Source organism: Callospermophilus lateralis, chromosome 13 (assembly GCF_048772815.1).
Source record: "Callospermophilus lateralis isolate mCalLat2 chromosome 13, mCalLat2.hap1, whole genome shotgun sequence".
Lineage (NCBI taxonomy): Eukaryota > Metazoa > Chordata > Mammalia > Rodentia > Sciuridae > Callospermophilus > Callospermophilus lateralis.
This window is the reverse complement of record NC_135317.1, coordinates 60,345,381-60,362,320: the sequence shown is the minus strand read 5'-3', so window position 1 is coordinate 60,362,320 and position 16,940 is coordinate 60,345,381. Positions and strand designations below refer to the sequence as shown.

General features: G+C 37.1%; 1 pseudogene; it reads left to right on the top strand.

Annotated features, from left to right (window-relative positions):
- The first annotated feature begins 12,901 nt into the window (after positions 1-12,901).
- LOC143412004 (lysine-rich coiled-coil protein 1-like) lies at positions 12,902-13,674 on the top strand (annotated as a pseudogene).
- Positions 13,675-16,940: the final 3,266 nt, after the last annotated feature.

The following is a 16,940-nucleotide window of genomic DNA, read 5'->3' as shown; positions in this document are numbered from 1 at the left end:
TCCTCAGCCTCCTGAGTAGATTGTGATTACAGGCATTTGCCACCATACCAGGATGAATACACTGTTCATAAACAGAATAAATCTAATGAGCAAATAGAACCAGAAGTTAAACCAAAATAAAGAAAATAGAAAAAAATTGAAACTATGCAAAAGAGCTACCAAGGGTACAGGATCTATTCAAATATGAAGTTAAGATTATTGCAATATTGTTATATACATACATTACATGTATGTATACGTGTGTGTATATGTACACATGAGATCATGTGTATATACATATATGTCCATGTAATATATACACATATACATGTGTGTTGATGCATGTATATACATATATATATATGCATATATTATACATATATATGTAATATATATATACACACATGGAACAAAATCTGGGCACTGGAAGAAGTGAAGTACAAGAATGCTGATTATCTGATTAATTGAAGTAATGTCCATTAAAAAAATATGTGCCAAAAAATTATGTCTTTGTTCATTGGCTTTCTTAATTTTTTTTTAAAGAGAGAGAGAGGAGAGAGAGAGAGAGAGAGGGAGAGAGAGAGAATTTTTTAATATTTATTTTTCGGTGGACACAACATCTTTGTTTGTATGTGGTGCTGAGGATCGAACCTGGCCGCACGCATGCCAGGTGAGTGCCCCACCGCCTAATCCACATCCCCAGCCCTCTTAATTTTTTTTAATCTTTAGAGTGTTACTTTAGAAATGTGAATCTGTTGGGGCTGGAGTTGTGGCTCAGTGGTAGAGCACTTGCCTAGCATGTGTGAGGCACTGGGTTCAATTCTCAGCACCATATATTAAAAAATGAATGAAATAAAGGTCCACCAACATCTAAAAAAATATTTAAAAAAAGAAACGTGAATCTGTTGTTGAAAAGAAACATTTACCAGAAGTTTAATAATCTCTTTCATTTTGTTCTTTTAATTTTCAAATCAAATTAACTTTATTTAAATAATGTGTTTAAGTTTATTCCCCTCCTCACTCACTCAGCCATCCCCATCCACTAACCCTGCTCATGGAGATGTTTACAAAGGTGTTGCCCTAGATATCGAGATACATTATTTTATAGTGTTGCAATCTAGGGTGCTTTGCTTTCTTCTTTGTATCTTGCATGCATTGCTTATTATTTGTTTAAACCAAACCTGTATAGGCATCTTCAAAATTGGCATATGGCAAATTAGAGAATAGAATTCAACATGGGGGTTTCAAAATTCAGTTTTTCCTCTGATGCTTTTAATGGGCCTGTATCTATTTACTTTCCAGCTGCAAAAGTTTGTATTCAATTTCAAATATTATCTGGTGATAATTCTTCTAAAGCAACAAATATTAAAGGAATATGTGATCAGAATGATCTTTCAAATATAGTAGTTGAGTATTTAATTTCAATACCCTTCTGCTAGGGGTTTATATCTGGAATGCCTCCCATCAGCCAAAGCTCATATGTTAGGCAATACAGCAATGTTCACAGATGAAAAGATTAGACTGAGAGTTCTGACCTCATTAGTAGATTAATAATTTGAATAGACTACTGGGTGGTATCTATAAGTGTGTGAGGCATGACTGGAGGAAGTAGGGCACTGGGGGAATGGCCTTGTGGACTGAATCTGTACCTATCCCCTTCCTCCCTCGTTTTCTCTCTTCCCCTGCTCTCCACCTGCCATGAGCTGAGCATCTTTACCCTACCACAACTTTCCACCAAGATGCTCTGACTTGACTCAGGTCTAGATCAGGGATGCAGGTCTCTGAAACCATGAAACTTTTCTTCCTCTAAGTTGTTCTTGTCAGGTATTTTGGTCACAGTGATAAAAAGTTAACACACCTTCATTTAGCTTACCTTTTTATTGACTAAATAAAGATAAAAATGGACAGTGTCTTCAATCATCAACAACAGTTCATCTTCATTGAGAGATATAAATGTTGGATTTGGCCAAGGATGAGTCTGTCAACCTCTCCCTAGATTTTTTTTTTTGTGTGTGTGTGTATGTGTGTGTGCTAGGGATTGAACCCAAGGCCTTGTGCATGCAAGGCAAGCACTCAACCAACTGAGCTATATCCCCAGCCCCTAAATTGGATAAAATTAAGAATTACAGAAAAGAATTTAGTTATCTGAATTCCTACCTGTTATAACTGTAGCTATCTAGAGAAACATATCTGAAAATATGCCCTCTCCTTTACTCACTTCTGTGTTTCAAGATGGCAAGACAGTCTGCTAGGGATAGCAAACCCACAAAGAGTGTTTTAACCAGCTGATCTAGGCACAGAATGGCAGAATCAACGACATCTGGTGAATGGAGGGGAAAAAACTTATATAAATGAAATAGAATAGTTTTAAAATGTAATTAACATGAGATGGGAAGAGCCCTTTTTTTAAAAAAAAATAAAAAATTGACAAAGTGGATGTTATTAAAATTCCAAGCTTTTTGCTCATGAAAAGTTCTAGCCTCAAACCTGCTCTTCCTCCAGGATTCCCAGTTTCAAAATCCCAACCCCACCCCAAAACAGCAGACTGGTTTCTCCCTTCCCTCTAAACAGGTACAAGTTCCATCAAGTCTGTCTCTGATTACCTTAACCATCAGTTCAAGAAAACATAAGCCCTTAACTGGTCCAGCTTGTAAACCTCCCTTTATAATGCTGCCAAGGTTATCTGCCTAAAACACAAGTCCATTCTTTCAACTCCTGCTCCTTCCTGCACAATGGACGCTACATTTCTAACCATGGCAGAAAAGCCCTTAGGACCTCACCATCTTCCTTTCTAGTTTGATTTCTCCCACATTCTCCCAGCCCCCAAAACACTAGTTACCAGATGTCTTGCTGTTCCCTAAAAGATCCAGAAGCTTCAAGCCTCCTTCTCTGTGCTCTCAGCTCTGTCTTCCTCTGAAATGCCCTCCCCCATTCATATCTATTGCAGTTCTCAAAGGACACTGCCTTCTTTCCTGAGTCTCCTCAAAGAAAGTCTCCTGCCTGCTTTTGTGCTTAGTCTCTGGGTACCAGCAGCACTGCAAGCCTCACACCATGCCTGACAGGAGGCTCCTTATGAACATTCCTGACTTCTCTACAGAGTCTCCATTTTTTAGGTAAATCATTTCCAACAGTTAATTTAAGTGTGAAATTGAGAGCTCTTATAAGACACAAAGGTAAGACCACTGTTCATATACAAACCTAACTTGAAATAATGAAATGCATGTTTCTAATAAATATATTGCAACTTAAACAATAATTTCCTCCTCCACAAAGAGATAAATTAGTGCTTTTTTGATCTGAAATTCCAGGGTAATGTGGATTGAACCCAGCAGTTCTTAACCACTAAGCCCTATCTCCAGTCCTTTTTATTTTGAGACTGGGTCTCACCAAATTGCTGAGGGCCTTGCTAAATTCCTGAGGCTGGCTTTGAAATTGCAATCCTCCTGTCTCTGCCTTCAGAGCCCCTGGGATTACAGGTATTCACCACCACACTCTGTAAGATAATGAATTCTTATCAAAGTGAAAAAACATTCCTAGCAGGAAAAAAAAAAAGGCAAAGTAATGAAGAGATTAGAGAGGGGTGACCCAGAGGAATTAGGATGAGCTTAAATTTGAAAATGTAAAGTTTAAAATGTTCTGGATTATTGGTCCATCTTCCCTTTACCCTTGACTCTCTTATTTCACATATCAATCAAATGTAAGAAACTGCTTTTAAGAACCTCCAGGGTTGGCAAATTTTGATGGAGGGTGCAAATAAAAAACCCAAACAACTTCTGTTTCTTAGCATTGTCATCAATTCATAATAGAAACTGGCCATATCATCCTATGCTATAGTTTGGATCTGAAGTGTCCCCCAGAGACCCAGGTGTTAAAGGCTTTTTCCTCAGCCTAGTGCTATTGTTAGTAGGTGGTAGGACCTTTAACAGACATGGCCTAGTGGGAGGTCTTAGTTCATTGGGCGTGTGGCCTGGAAGGGCCTATGAGACCCTAGTCTCTTTCTCCCTATTTTGCTTTCCTGCCATGATGTAATAGTTCTGCTGTTTCACCCTCTTCTGCCAGGATGTGTGGCTCCCACAACTCCCCCCTCCACTGGCCATCAGCAGCCTAAAAACAATAGATCAGGCCAGCAATGGACTGGAAACTCCAAAATGGTGAATAAAAATAAACCTTTACCTTCCAAAGTTGATTATTTCAGGTGTTTGTGACAGTAATAGAAAGATGATAAACTCTGGTATAAATTGAAATATATACTGTATTAAATGGAAGGTCTACGCATATAAATCTTATTTCGTAATTTTCGAGTCTAGGAGCCAAAGATAACAGTTGAAGAGATGTTCCTCCCAACCACCTGCTTGTAGCATCTTGCATTTAAGACTGAGTGAAACAAACATGAGGTTGTTGAGCTTCCCAACCATCGTAGGCCTTCTAGAGTACCTATTTTCTCTTGTGTTTTCCTCTCCTATGAAACATCTGCACTTTCAACATATACCTCAAGTGCTGAAACCTCAGGAAAGCCTTCTATGTTTCTTACCTAAGTTCCCTTTGCATCATTATTGTACTTACGATATTGGAATTATTTTTGGAAGAGCTTATACTCCTTCTTTCATCATGAATCCTTAAGGCCTTAGTAGTCTGTGGTACAATGTAAGCACTTTATCTGTTGAATGAATGAAAGTTCTTAAAACAGTTCACTCCTCTAAGTATACAACAGAAAATACATTATGGTAAAATGAAAGTGTTTTCTGTAAAAATTATAATAGTGCTGAAAATTGGTACTTATTATTTACCTTTGAGATTAGAAAGTTTTTTTAATTTTTAAGTTTTTTTATTGATTTTTTTAAAAAAAATAAGTGACAGCAGAATGCATTACAATTCTTACTACACATCTACAGCAGAATTTTTCATATCTCTGGTTGTATATAAAGTATGTTGATTCCAATTCATGTCTTCCTACATGTACTTTGGATAATGATGTCTATCACATTCCACCGTCCCTGCCCCCTCCCTTTACCTCCCACTGCTCTGCTCTATCTAGAATTCATCTATTCCTCCCATCATTCCATGCTCCCCCTCCCAACCCCACTATGAGTCAGCCTCCTTATATCAGAGAAAACATTTGGCATTTGGTTTTTGGGGATTGGCTAACTTCACTTAGCATTATCTTCTCTAACTCCATCCATTTACCTGCAAATGCCATGATTTTATTCTCTTTTATTGCTGAGTAAAATTCCATTGTGTATATATGCCACTTTTTTAAAATTTTATCCATTCATCCACTGAAGGGCTTCTAGGTTGGCTTCACAATTTAGCTATTGTGAATTGTGCTGCTATAAAGATTGATGTGACTGTGTCCCTGTGGTATGCTGTTTTTAAGTCTTTTGGATATAGACTGAGGAGAGGGATAGCTGGGTCAAATGGTGGTTCCATTCCCAGATTTCCAAGGAATCTCCACACTCCTTTCCATATTGGCTGCACCAATTTGCAGTCCCACCAGCAATGTATGAGTGTACCTTTTCCCCCACATCCTCGCCAACACTTATTGTTGTTTGTCTTCATAATAGCTGCCATTCTGACTGGAGTGAGATGATATCTTAGAGTCATTTTGATTTGCATTTCTCTAATTGCTAGAGATGATGAGCATTTTTTCATATATTTATTGATTGATTGTATATCCTCTTCTGAGAAGTGTCTGTTCAGGTCCTTGGCCCATTTTTTATTGGGTTATTTGTTTTTTTGGTGCTTAGCTTTTTGAGTTATTTATGTACTCTAGAGATTAGTGCTCTCTGATGTGTGAGGGGTAAAAATTTGCTCCCAGGATATAGGCTCTCTATTCACCTCACAGATTGTTTCTTTTACTGAGAAGAAACTTTTTAGTTTGATTCCATCCCATTTATTGATTCTTGGCTTTAATTCTTGCACTACAGGAGTCTTAAAAAGGAAGTTGGGGCCTAATCCCACATGATGAAGATTAGGGCCTACTTTTTCTTCTATTAGACAGAGTCTCTGGTTTAATTTCTAGGTCCTTGATCCACTTTGAGTTGAGTTTTGTGCATGGCGAGAGATAGGGGTTTAATTTCACTTTGTTGCATATGGATTTTCAGTTTTACTAGAACCATTTGTTGAAGAAGCTATCTTTTCTCCAATGCATGTTTTTGGCACCTTTGTCTAATATAAGATAATTATAATTTTGTGGGTTAGTCTCTGTGTCCTCTATTCTATACTATTGGTTTACCAGTCTGTTTTGGTACCAATACCATGCTGTTTTGTTACTATTGCTCTGTAGTATAATTTAAGGTCTGGTATAGTGATGCCACCTGCTTCACTCTTCCTGCTAAGGATTTCTTTAGCTATTCTGGGTCTATTATTTTTCCAGATAAATTTCATGATTGCTTTTTATATTTCTATAAGGAATGCCATTGGGATTTTGATTGGAATTGCATTGTATAGTGCTTTTGGTAGTGTGGTCATTTTGAGAATATTAATTCTGCCTATCCAAGTGCAAGATAGATCTTTCCATCTTCTAAGGTCTTCTTTGATTTCTTTCTTTAGAGTTCTATAGTTTTCATTGTATAGATCTTTCACCTCTTGTTTTTTGATTCCCAAGTATCTTATTTTTTTTTTGAGGTTATTGTAAATGGGGTAGTTTTCCTTATTTACTTCTCAGAGCATTTGCCACTGATATACAGAAATGCCTTTGATTTATGGGTATTGATTTTATATACTGCTACTTTGCTGAATTCATTTAGTAGTCTTAGAAGTTTTCTGGTGGAGCTTTTTGGGTCTTCTCAGTATAGAATCATATTCATCAGCAAATAGGACTAATTTGAGTTCTTCTTTTCCTATCTGTGTCCCTTTAATTTCTTTCATCTGTCTAATTGACAAAACAAAAAGTTGGTTCTTTGAAAAAATAAATAAAGTTGACAGACCCTTAGCTACGTTAATGAAGAGAAGGAGAAAGAGAAAACTCAAATTACCATATGTGATGAAAAAGGTAATATCACAACAGACACTAGAGAAATAAAGAGGATAATTATAAATTATTTTGAAAACTTATACTCCAATAAAATAGAAGACACTGAAGGCATCAACAGATTTCTTAAGTCATATTATTTGCCCAGATGCCATCAGAAGCCTACCAGCCAAGAAAAGTCTAGGACCAGATGGATACACAGCTGAGTTCTACAAGACCTTTAAAGAAGAACTAATACCAATACTCTACAATTTATTTTCGGGAAAAATAAAAAGAGGCAGCACTTCCAAACTCATTCTATGAGGCCAATATCACACTGATCCCAAAACCAGACAAAGACACATCAAAGAAAGAATACTTCAGACCAATATCTCTAATAAACATAGATGCAAAAATTCTCAATAAATCAAATACAAAAATATATCACAAAGATTATGCACCATGATCAAGAGGGATTCATCCCAGGGATGCAAGTTTGGTTCAACATATGGAAATCAATAAATGTAACTCATCACATCAATAGACTCAAAGAGAAGAATCATATGATCATCTCAATAGACGTATTTGACGAAATACAGCACCTTTACATGTTCAAAACACTAGAAAAACTTGGGATAATAGGAACATATCTCAACATCAAAAAGGCTATCTATGCTAAGCCTCAGGCCAACATCATTCTAAATGGAGAAAATTTAAAGGCATTCCCTCTAAAAACTGGAAAAAGACAGGGATGCCCTCTTTCACCACTTCTATTCAACATAGTTCTTGAAACACTAGCCAGAGCAATTAGACAGATGAAAGAAATTAAAGGGATATGTATAGGAAAAGAAAACCTTAAATTAGCACTATTTGCTGATGATATGATTCTGTACCTAGAAGACCCAGAAAGCTCCACCAGAAAACTTTTAAGTTTTTAGTTCACCTCATGTCTTTTACAGAGTATAAGGACATTTTAAGAAAATGAGTGATTCAAGAAAACTCTTAAAAATTGATAAAATGATCTGAAGTAAGCGTATGATGAACCAGGATAGCTATTTATAATAGAGCATCAGATCTTCTTCGTTTTAATCAACATTCAATCTCTATATTAATGAGGAAAATAATAATGCAAATAATAAAAAACACAATAATCAGAATAGTTATTCTCTTTATAGGGTGCATTACAGGAGTTCTGGGAACAGACTTTTCTTTCTGTTTTTCTCAGGCTAATGTTAAATGAATTTATGTTTTTTTCCCAAGAAAATATCCTGGTCAGATACACAAAGAATGTAAAATTTGTTGTAATTGTACCTGCAGATAATTGAAGATTACATATACACACCCACAATATAGTAACAAACTAATCTTAGTTATCCATACAAGGTAGATAGAATTTTTTATAAAGCTTCAAAGTATTCTTATGCAAGGGCTGAAGTTGTGGCTCAGTAGTAGAGTACTTGCCTAGCACATGTGAAGCACTGGCGAGTGCCTCAGCACCATATAATTAATTAATTAAGAAAGAAAGAAAAAAAGAAAGAAAGGCATTATGTCCATCTACAACTGAAAAAAAATTGTTTTAAAATTATTCTTATGTAAGAGGTGGCAAAGTACGATGTTCAAATCTGGGTAAATGCATCTATCTCCTCAAATTGTCACCATAAGGGGTTTGAGGTCCCTCTCAAGGCAGAAAATACCTCTCCTGGGAACTTTCAGGCTTTTCAAATGTCACAGCAAAGAATATAAGGATGAGTCAGGCTTTAGCAAAGAAGGACTTAGAAAGTGAGAGGTGAAGATATATTTTCAGGGCAGAATGTGGTCTATATGGAGAGCACAAAGCAGCACTTTTGGGGTCTCAATCTCTTCTTTTAAAGGAGAATTTGAGAGGGGTGGGCCTGGGAAGGATTGTGGGGATGGCATCAGCCTGGTGATCACAAGGCAGTGTGTGGAGGTCTGATTTTCTTCCTGGATCATCAGGTTGACATGTCTCATCTATCTAGATAATGTCTGGAATGTGCCTATTACAATAGATTTTGTAAAATTCATTCCCCTTTACTTTATCTAATCTGAAAACACATTGTATAAGCTAACTAACTGGGCTCATAAGCATTAAAACAAGGTAATTTCCCATAGATGAGAGAACTTACAGTAACTTTTAAGATTTATAGATTTCTCAAGAATTTGGGAGTGACTGGGCAGGAAGGAGGACAGGCCTGGGGAGTAAAGGTGTGAGTACCCTTGATCCTGGGGCTTCTAGATTTACAGCTGCAGTCTCTCTTCCTTCCTTTGTCTTCCTTCTACACATCTTTTATTTCTTTTCTACCTCAAAACTTTCATCATTTCTATATAATGAAAAGATTTCAAATAATTTCTGGCCACTTTTTTGAAATGTACAGTACATTATTGTTACTGATATTTACCCTACTGTGCAATAGCATCCCAAACATTCGTTCTCCAGCTGTAATTTGGTGCCCACTGATAACCTTTTCCCATTTCTCCTTGCTTTTTCTCTTTCCAGCTCCACTTAGCACCACTGTGAGCCCTGATAGTTTTTTACAGCCATAATCTTTATTACCAGGCTCTGGATTTTTATCTTACCATCTTGAGTAAACTGTCAAATTGCCAGGATGTTTGTTTTGTTTTAACAACCACAGAAATAAGATCTCTTCCCACTAGCCTTGAGGATTTATTTTAAAATACCCTTAAACTTAAAACTGACCATTAAATGGGATATTTTTGAGTTGCAAGTTATCATACATCTCTAGCACTGGTTACTAATTGTTGGGGAAATTCAGTGGATTTCTATTTCTGTGGTCACTTTCTTTCTGAATCCTAAACAAACTCTTTTTAGTCTTTGTGTTTGTGCTGTCAATCAGTGTTTCCTGAACATCCATGAAAGGAGGAGGACCACAGTGAAAGCTGTGTTTGTTTGACAGTATTGACTGTTGCTTTGCATATTTTATATTGGCCTTTGGGATGCTATTTTAATTGTCTTTGGGAACTTCTCCTTTCTGGTTTGGTTTGAACTGGTTTTACCAGTTTGAACCATAAATGTCCATTGAAGCTTCCTTTATAAGTCTTTCCTTTATCTTTGACTTCTTCCCTTGGGATACTCTACATTGATTTCAGCTATCTGCAGAACTGTATCTTCAATCCTAATTAGAGTGCTTACAGTAAATAACCACTGTCCTTGTGTCAGATCTTTCAAAAGATGAGTGCATCTTTTTCTTTCTGAAATGTTTTCTCATTATCATGATCTCCAGGCTTAAATCACAGGAAATTCTATTCCTCTCCCCTATGCCCATACACCTGATTTCTCTTCAGAAGTTCTTAAGCTAATGCTTTTCTCCTTCCTGAACTTTGTGTCTTTACCTGCATCATCATCTGTAGCTAGGGAGTCCTTCCCTCTCTTCTTCAAAGTCTACTTCAGATCATTCGTCATGTGAGGTCTTTCTTAGTTGACTTCAAGTGATTGTTCATACCCTCATTACCTAGTCTTACATATTCAAACTAAACCAGTAAGCATTCGTAAGCAATTGAGTTTCTAGATGATTAACAAAAGCTACACAAATCTTAGAACAGGCTAGATTCAATGCAGCAAAACTCAAATAATAAAACACTTCAACTGTACCTAGAAAATTATAACTGTAGTTGACCTTAATTTTTAAAAATATTTTTTAGTTGTCAATGGACCTTTATTTATTTATATGCAGTGCTGAGAATCAAACCCTGTGCCTCACACATGCTAGGCAAGTGCTCTAACCACTGAGTCATGACCCCAGCTCTTAATTTTTTCTTTATAAATAAGTTCTTGTTAAGAAGTTATTTCATGGCTGAGGTTGCAGCTCAATTGGTAGAGCGCTTGCCTAGCATGTGTGAGGCATTGCGTTCTATTATCAGCACCACATATGAATAAATAAAATTACAAGAAATGTTTTTCTACAAGTTTGTGTTAGAGGGTGCCTCCGTTTTTTTTCTTATTAATAGCTATCTTTCTACTTGATGACTTATAAACATGAAATAATTTTAACACATGAAATGGTTTTTACAATCTCTAATTTGTACTCCTCAGTGGCACCCTTTCAAGTTATTTGTATTAGAGAGAACTTGACTTAGGCAATGCCATTTTGAAATATATTCTCCACCTTAGAGCAACTATTCTAAGGTCACTTCATGGTCACTCTGACCCAGAGCAACAGTCAGTCTGACCTAAACCCTAGACAATACCCTGTAACAAGAACTGATTTGGGGGACTGAAATCTTGAGAAACATCCTGTTCAACATGGAACAGAGACCACCACAAAGAATGATGGTGACTACCACAAGACCCCTTCCCTAGATCCCCCTAGCAACATCCAAAGCACAAAAATTTTCCCACCCCTTTATTGTCCTATAACTTCCCCAGGCTGTAAGTACATGATGGACTTCAGTCTCACTGGGACCCCCTTTTGCAGGTTTATCCCAAATAAATCTGTGTGCTGCTGAGCCGCCTCTCCTCCTTATTTCCTGCATTCTGTTCTTTCCTTACATTTTGACTAATCTTTTATTTAATATTATTGGTTAACTATGAAAGAGTCTCATGTTTCTATTGTGAAAAAGAAAATTTCACCACTTCTATTCACCTCATCTCACACATACAGACACACTCCCTTTTCCATCCTCCAATAACACTATAAAATCATTTTTCTCTTACCAGATGCTGTGGCTCATGCCTACAGTCCCAGCTGCTGGGAGGCTGCAGCAGGAGGATCAAAGTCTAAGGCCAGCCTTGGTAATTTAGTGAGACTCTGTCTCAAAATAAAAACTAAAAAGGGCTGGGATGTAGCTCAGTGGAAGAGTGCGCCTAGGTTCAATCCTCAGTACTGAAAAAAAAAAAAATTCTCTTCAGTTTAGTTCTGGTGTTTGTGGCAATATAGTTTATTCAGGATTAGAGTACTGATTGTCAAAGTATTGTCCCAGGGGTTCCTAGAATCTAAAATAAAATATTATCAATGATTCTGAATCAGAATAGAATTCTCAGGATTCAAAAAACATATTTTATACTAGATTTAATGAAGAGAAGATGTCAAGATATCTCAGAAATATAGCAATAACATGTTGAGCAAAGATTTCAAATGAGTATTAAGATAAACTTTATTTGACTAGCAATTTATGTCGCATTCCAAGTGATTCAGCATGTATTATTTCATTTAATCCGAATGATGTCTCTATGAGTTAGATGCTATACACTTTGTACAGATGACTGACCCAGGTCTTCAAATGGTAACTGACTTGCCCTAAATATTTATAAGTTGGACTCAAATTAAGTGTTTTGACTTCTGATCCTTAACTTGTACTGTATAAAAACTCCATATTCCTTAAAGACTCCAAGTAGGATAGTACCCAGTCATATCCTGGTGATGGTGGCATCTTCCCCTCCAGAGGCCTAGAGGCCATGTCTCTGCCTCCTGCTCTGGGCCCACCTGCTCCAGATGGTGGCTGGGATGGGGTTATGGTTGTCCTCCTAGAGGAAAATACATTGAATGAACAAAGACTGAACTTTTTGTTTGTTTTCTTTTTCTTTTTTATTTTTTTGGTACTGGGGATTGAACCCAGAAGTGCTTAAACTCTGAGCCACATCCCCAGTCCTTTTTATTTTGAGACAGGGTCTTGTTAAGTTGCTTAGGGTCTCACTAAGTTGCTGAGGCTGATTTTGAACTTGCAATCCTCCTGCCTCAGTCTCCCCAACCACTGGGAATACAAGCGTGTGCCACCATGCCTGGCCAAAGACATATACTTTTTATAAAAGGCATCTGTGGAATAATGCTTCTGTTTGAATCATAAGTGAGTTCCCATTTTGAGCCCCCTGGTTCTTACACAGCCTCACTATCTGAAGAAAGTTCACGCTAAAAATCTGATATAATTAATGAGTAAATATGAAGACATATCTGCACCAAGTTCTCAACCTGATAAGGAGAATCCTTTTGTGTCAACCTAATGAAGCATTCCAAGAAGTCATATGACTCTTTTCAAGATGAACCTGAAGATTATATTAAAGCACAGAAAGACAGAGGCTTAGAGTCAAGACTTGTTCCAGGAAGATGATAGAGAACTATTTGGAAACCCATGGGTACAGAGAAGAGGTTGATTCCAGACCCAGATACAGAATGTTTGATCAAAAACTCCCATCTGGAACTGTCCAGACCTACCCAAGATCATGCAATATTTCACAAACAATGGGAAACCAGTTACCTCAGTGCTTACCAGCTCAGGATGGCAAACTGAGACTAGACTCTCTGAGTACCATCAGTTCCCCAAGGACTGTTTCTCAAAGAAACCAGTGCCCATGAGCCTTATATAGCAAGAATATAATTATGGTTCATAAGAGGTAGAATTCAGCGTTCACAGCACCTCTCCTCAAGAAATCATCCCAGTGCCCATCCAGCCAGCCATAAACAGTTCCATCAGAGGAGGAAAAGGCACCCAGAAGATGGCAGAGAAAAAACAGAGGAGAAGCGGCCCAAGCATCAGAGGAAAAGTGGTTCTGAGGAACTAGATTTAGACAGGCCCAAGAGCATCCAAAGAAAGAAACAAAGGTGAAGACAGAAACTGCACAGGTCAGTGGAGAAAAGCTTAGTGAACAGAGAAAAAAGTGCTGAGATATAGCCTCTCAGGAAGAAGATCATAAGCGTAGAAAAACAAGAAAGGACCAAGGCAGGGAAAGGACAGAGGGTGAAATGTTTTGGGACCAGTCCATCCTTGGATTTTGAAACTCTATAGCTGGTTCTCCTGAGGTTAAATTGGAAAAAAAAAAGAAAAGAAAAGAAAGAAAGAAAGAGAGTTGAGGAGATGGGTTTTATGGTGTTCATATCTGTATTGCTTTTCTTTTGTCAATAGGTACTATTAGAATACCTTAACAGAGGGACTGGGGTGGTGGCTCAGTGGTAGAGCACCTGCCTAGCACTGGGTTCAATTCTTAGCACTGCATTTAAATAAAAAAATAAAATAAAGCTCCGTTGACAACTAAAAAGATATTTTTTAAAAAATAGAAAAAATACTTTAATAGAGGCCACAGGAACATGAAGCATTCTGGGTGCCTGCTCCCCAACATAGGAGTTACTGCATTTCCTCATTTTCTAAAAGCACTTATTACCTTTTTCTGACATATAATGTTTATAAAAAAAAAGTGGATCTGCTTTTATTCATCAAATTGCCATGATAGTGTGATTATTTTTCCTTGGGAGATAATTTATTTTAAATTGGAGGATGAATAAACTTTGCAGAATATATTACTTGGTTGGGATTGTCTTAGTTTTGAGTGGGATTTTTTAAGTTCATTGTTTTCTCTATTCAGCAATTTAGATTTTTTTCTTTGTTAGATCTAAGTTGGCAGTATATTTTCTAGGTTGGGAAGTGGAAATGAGATACATTATTATAGTAATAAACTTACGTATAGTTTGTGAAGTTTTGAAGAGTCTCAAAATCAGTTAATAGGGACTGGGGTTGTGTCTCAATGATAGAGTGCTTGCCTAGCATATGTGAGGCACTGGGGTCGATCCTCAGCACCACATAAAAATAAACAAATAAGATAAAGCTATTGTGTCCATCTACAACTAAAAAATATTAAAGAAATAAGTTAATATTCTGGAAATTTTTATAATAAAGTGTTCTAGTTTCTGGGAAAAAAAAGATTCAACTAAGTTGTCTTTCTGCTACACATCAAGATATTTTGGAGAGTATGACAATATCTAATCTAAAGGACCTGGCCATTGTAAACTCAATATTAACGAAGCCTCTAGATAAAATAAGAATTTTCATTCTTTTTTTATTGGTTGTTCAAAACATTACAAAGCTCTTGACATATCATATTTCATACATTAGATTCAAGTGGATTATGAACTCCCATTTTTACCCCAAATACAGATTACAGAATCACATCAGTTACACATCCACATTTTTACATGATGCCATTTTAGTGACTGTTGTATTCTGCTACCTTTCCTATCCTCTACTATCCCCCCTCCCCTCCCCTCCCATCTTCTGTCTCTACCCCATCTACGACAATTCATTTCTCTCCTTGTTTTTTTCCCCATTCCCCTCACAACCACTTATATGTAATTTTGTATAACAATGAGGGTCTCCTTCCATTTCCATGCAATTTCCCTTTTCTCTCCCTTTCCCTCCCACCTCATGTCTCTGTTTAATTTTAGTCTTTTCCTCCTGCTCTTCCTCCCTGCTCTGTTCTTAGTTGCTATCATTATATCAAAGAAGACATTTGGCATTTGTTTTTTAGGGATTGGCTAGCTTCACTTAGCATAATCTGCTCTAATGCCATCCATTTCCCTGCAAATTCCATGATTTTGTCATATTTTAGTGCTGCATAATACTCCATTGTGTATAAATGCCACATTTTTTTATCCACTCATCTATTGAAGGGCATCTGGGTTGGTTCCACAGTCTAGCTATTGTGAATTGTGCTGCTATGAACATTGATGTGGCAGTATCCCTGTAGTACGCTCTTTTAAGGTCTTCAGGGAATAGTCTGAGAAGGGCAATAGCTGGGTCAAATGGTGGTTCCATTCCCAGCTTTCCTAGGAATCTCCATACAGCTTTCCAAATTGGCCACACAATTTGCAGTCCTACCAGCAATGTATAAGAGTACCCTTTTCCCCACATCCTTGCCAGCACTTTTTGTTGTTTGACTTCATAATGGCAGCCAATCTTACTGGAGTGAGATGGTATCTTAGGGTGGTTTTGATTTGCATTTCTCTGACTGCTAGAGATGGTGAGGTTTTTTTCATGTACTTGTTGATTGACTGTATGTCCTCCTCTGAGAAGTGTCTGTTCAGGTCTTTGGCCCATTTGTTGATTGGGTTATTTGTTTTCTTATTATTTAATTTTTTGAGTTCTTTGTATACTCTGGATATTAGGGCTCTATCTGAAGTGTGAGGAGTAAAAATTTGTTCCCAGGATGTAGGCTCCCTATTTACCTCTCTTATTGTTTCTCTTGCTGAGAAAAAACTTTTTAGTTTGAGTAAGTCCCATTTGTCGATTCTAGTTATTAACTCTTGTGCTATGGGTGTCCTATTAAGGAATTTGGAGCCCGACCCCACAATATGTAGATCAGAGCCAACTTTTTCTTCTATCAGGCGCAGAGTCTCTGATTTGATATCAAGCTCTTTGATCCATTTTGAGTTAACATTTGTGCATGGCGAGAGAAAGGGATTCAGTTTCATTTTGTTGCATATGGATTTCCAGTTTTCCCAGCACCATTTGTTGAAGATGCTATCCTTTCTCCATTGCATGCTTTTAGCCCCTTTATCAAATATAAGATAGTTGTAATTTTGTGGATTGGTCTCTGTGTCCTCTATTCTGTACCATTGGTCCACCCGCCTGTTTTGGTACCAGTACCATGCTGTTTTTGTTACTATTGCTCTGTAGTATAGTTCGAAATCTGGTATCGCTATGGCGCCTGACTCACACTTCCTGCTTACAATTGCTTTTGTTATTCTGGGTCTTTTGTTTTTCCATATGAATTTCATAATTGCTTTATCTATTTCTACAAGAAATGCCCTTGGGATTTTGATTGGCATTGCATTAAACCTATAGAGAACTTTGGGTAAGTTAGTTCTGCCTATCCATGAACAGGATATATTTTTCCATCTTCTAAGGTCTACTTCTATTTCTCTCTTTAGGGTTCTGTAGTTTTCATTGTATAAATCTTTCACCTCTTTTGTTAGGTTGATTCCCAAGTCTTTTATTTTTTTTGAGGATATTGTGAATGGGGTGGTTGTCCTCGTTTCCATTTCAGAAGATTTGTCGCTGATATACAGGAATGCCTTTGATTTATGTGTGTTGATTTTATATCCTGCCACTTTGCTGAATTCATTTATTAACTCTAGTAGTTTCTTTGTAGACCCTTTTGGGTCTTTTAGATATAATATCATATCATCTGCAAATAGTGATAATTTAAGTTCTTCTTTTCCTATTTTTATGCCTTTAATTTCCTTCATCTGTCTAATTGCTCTGGCCAGTG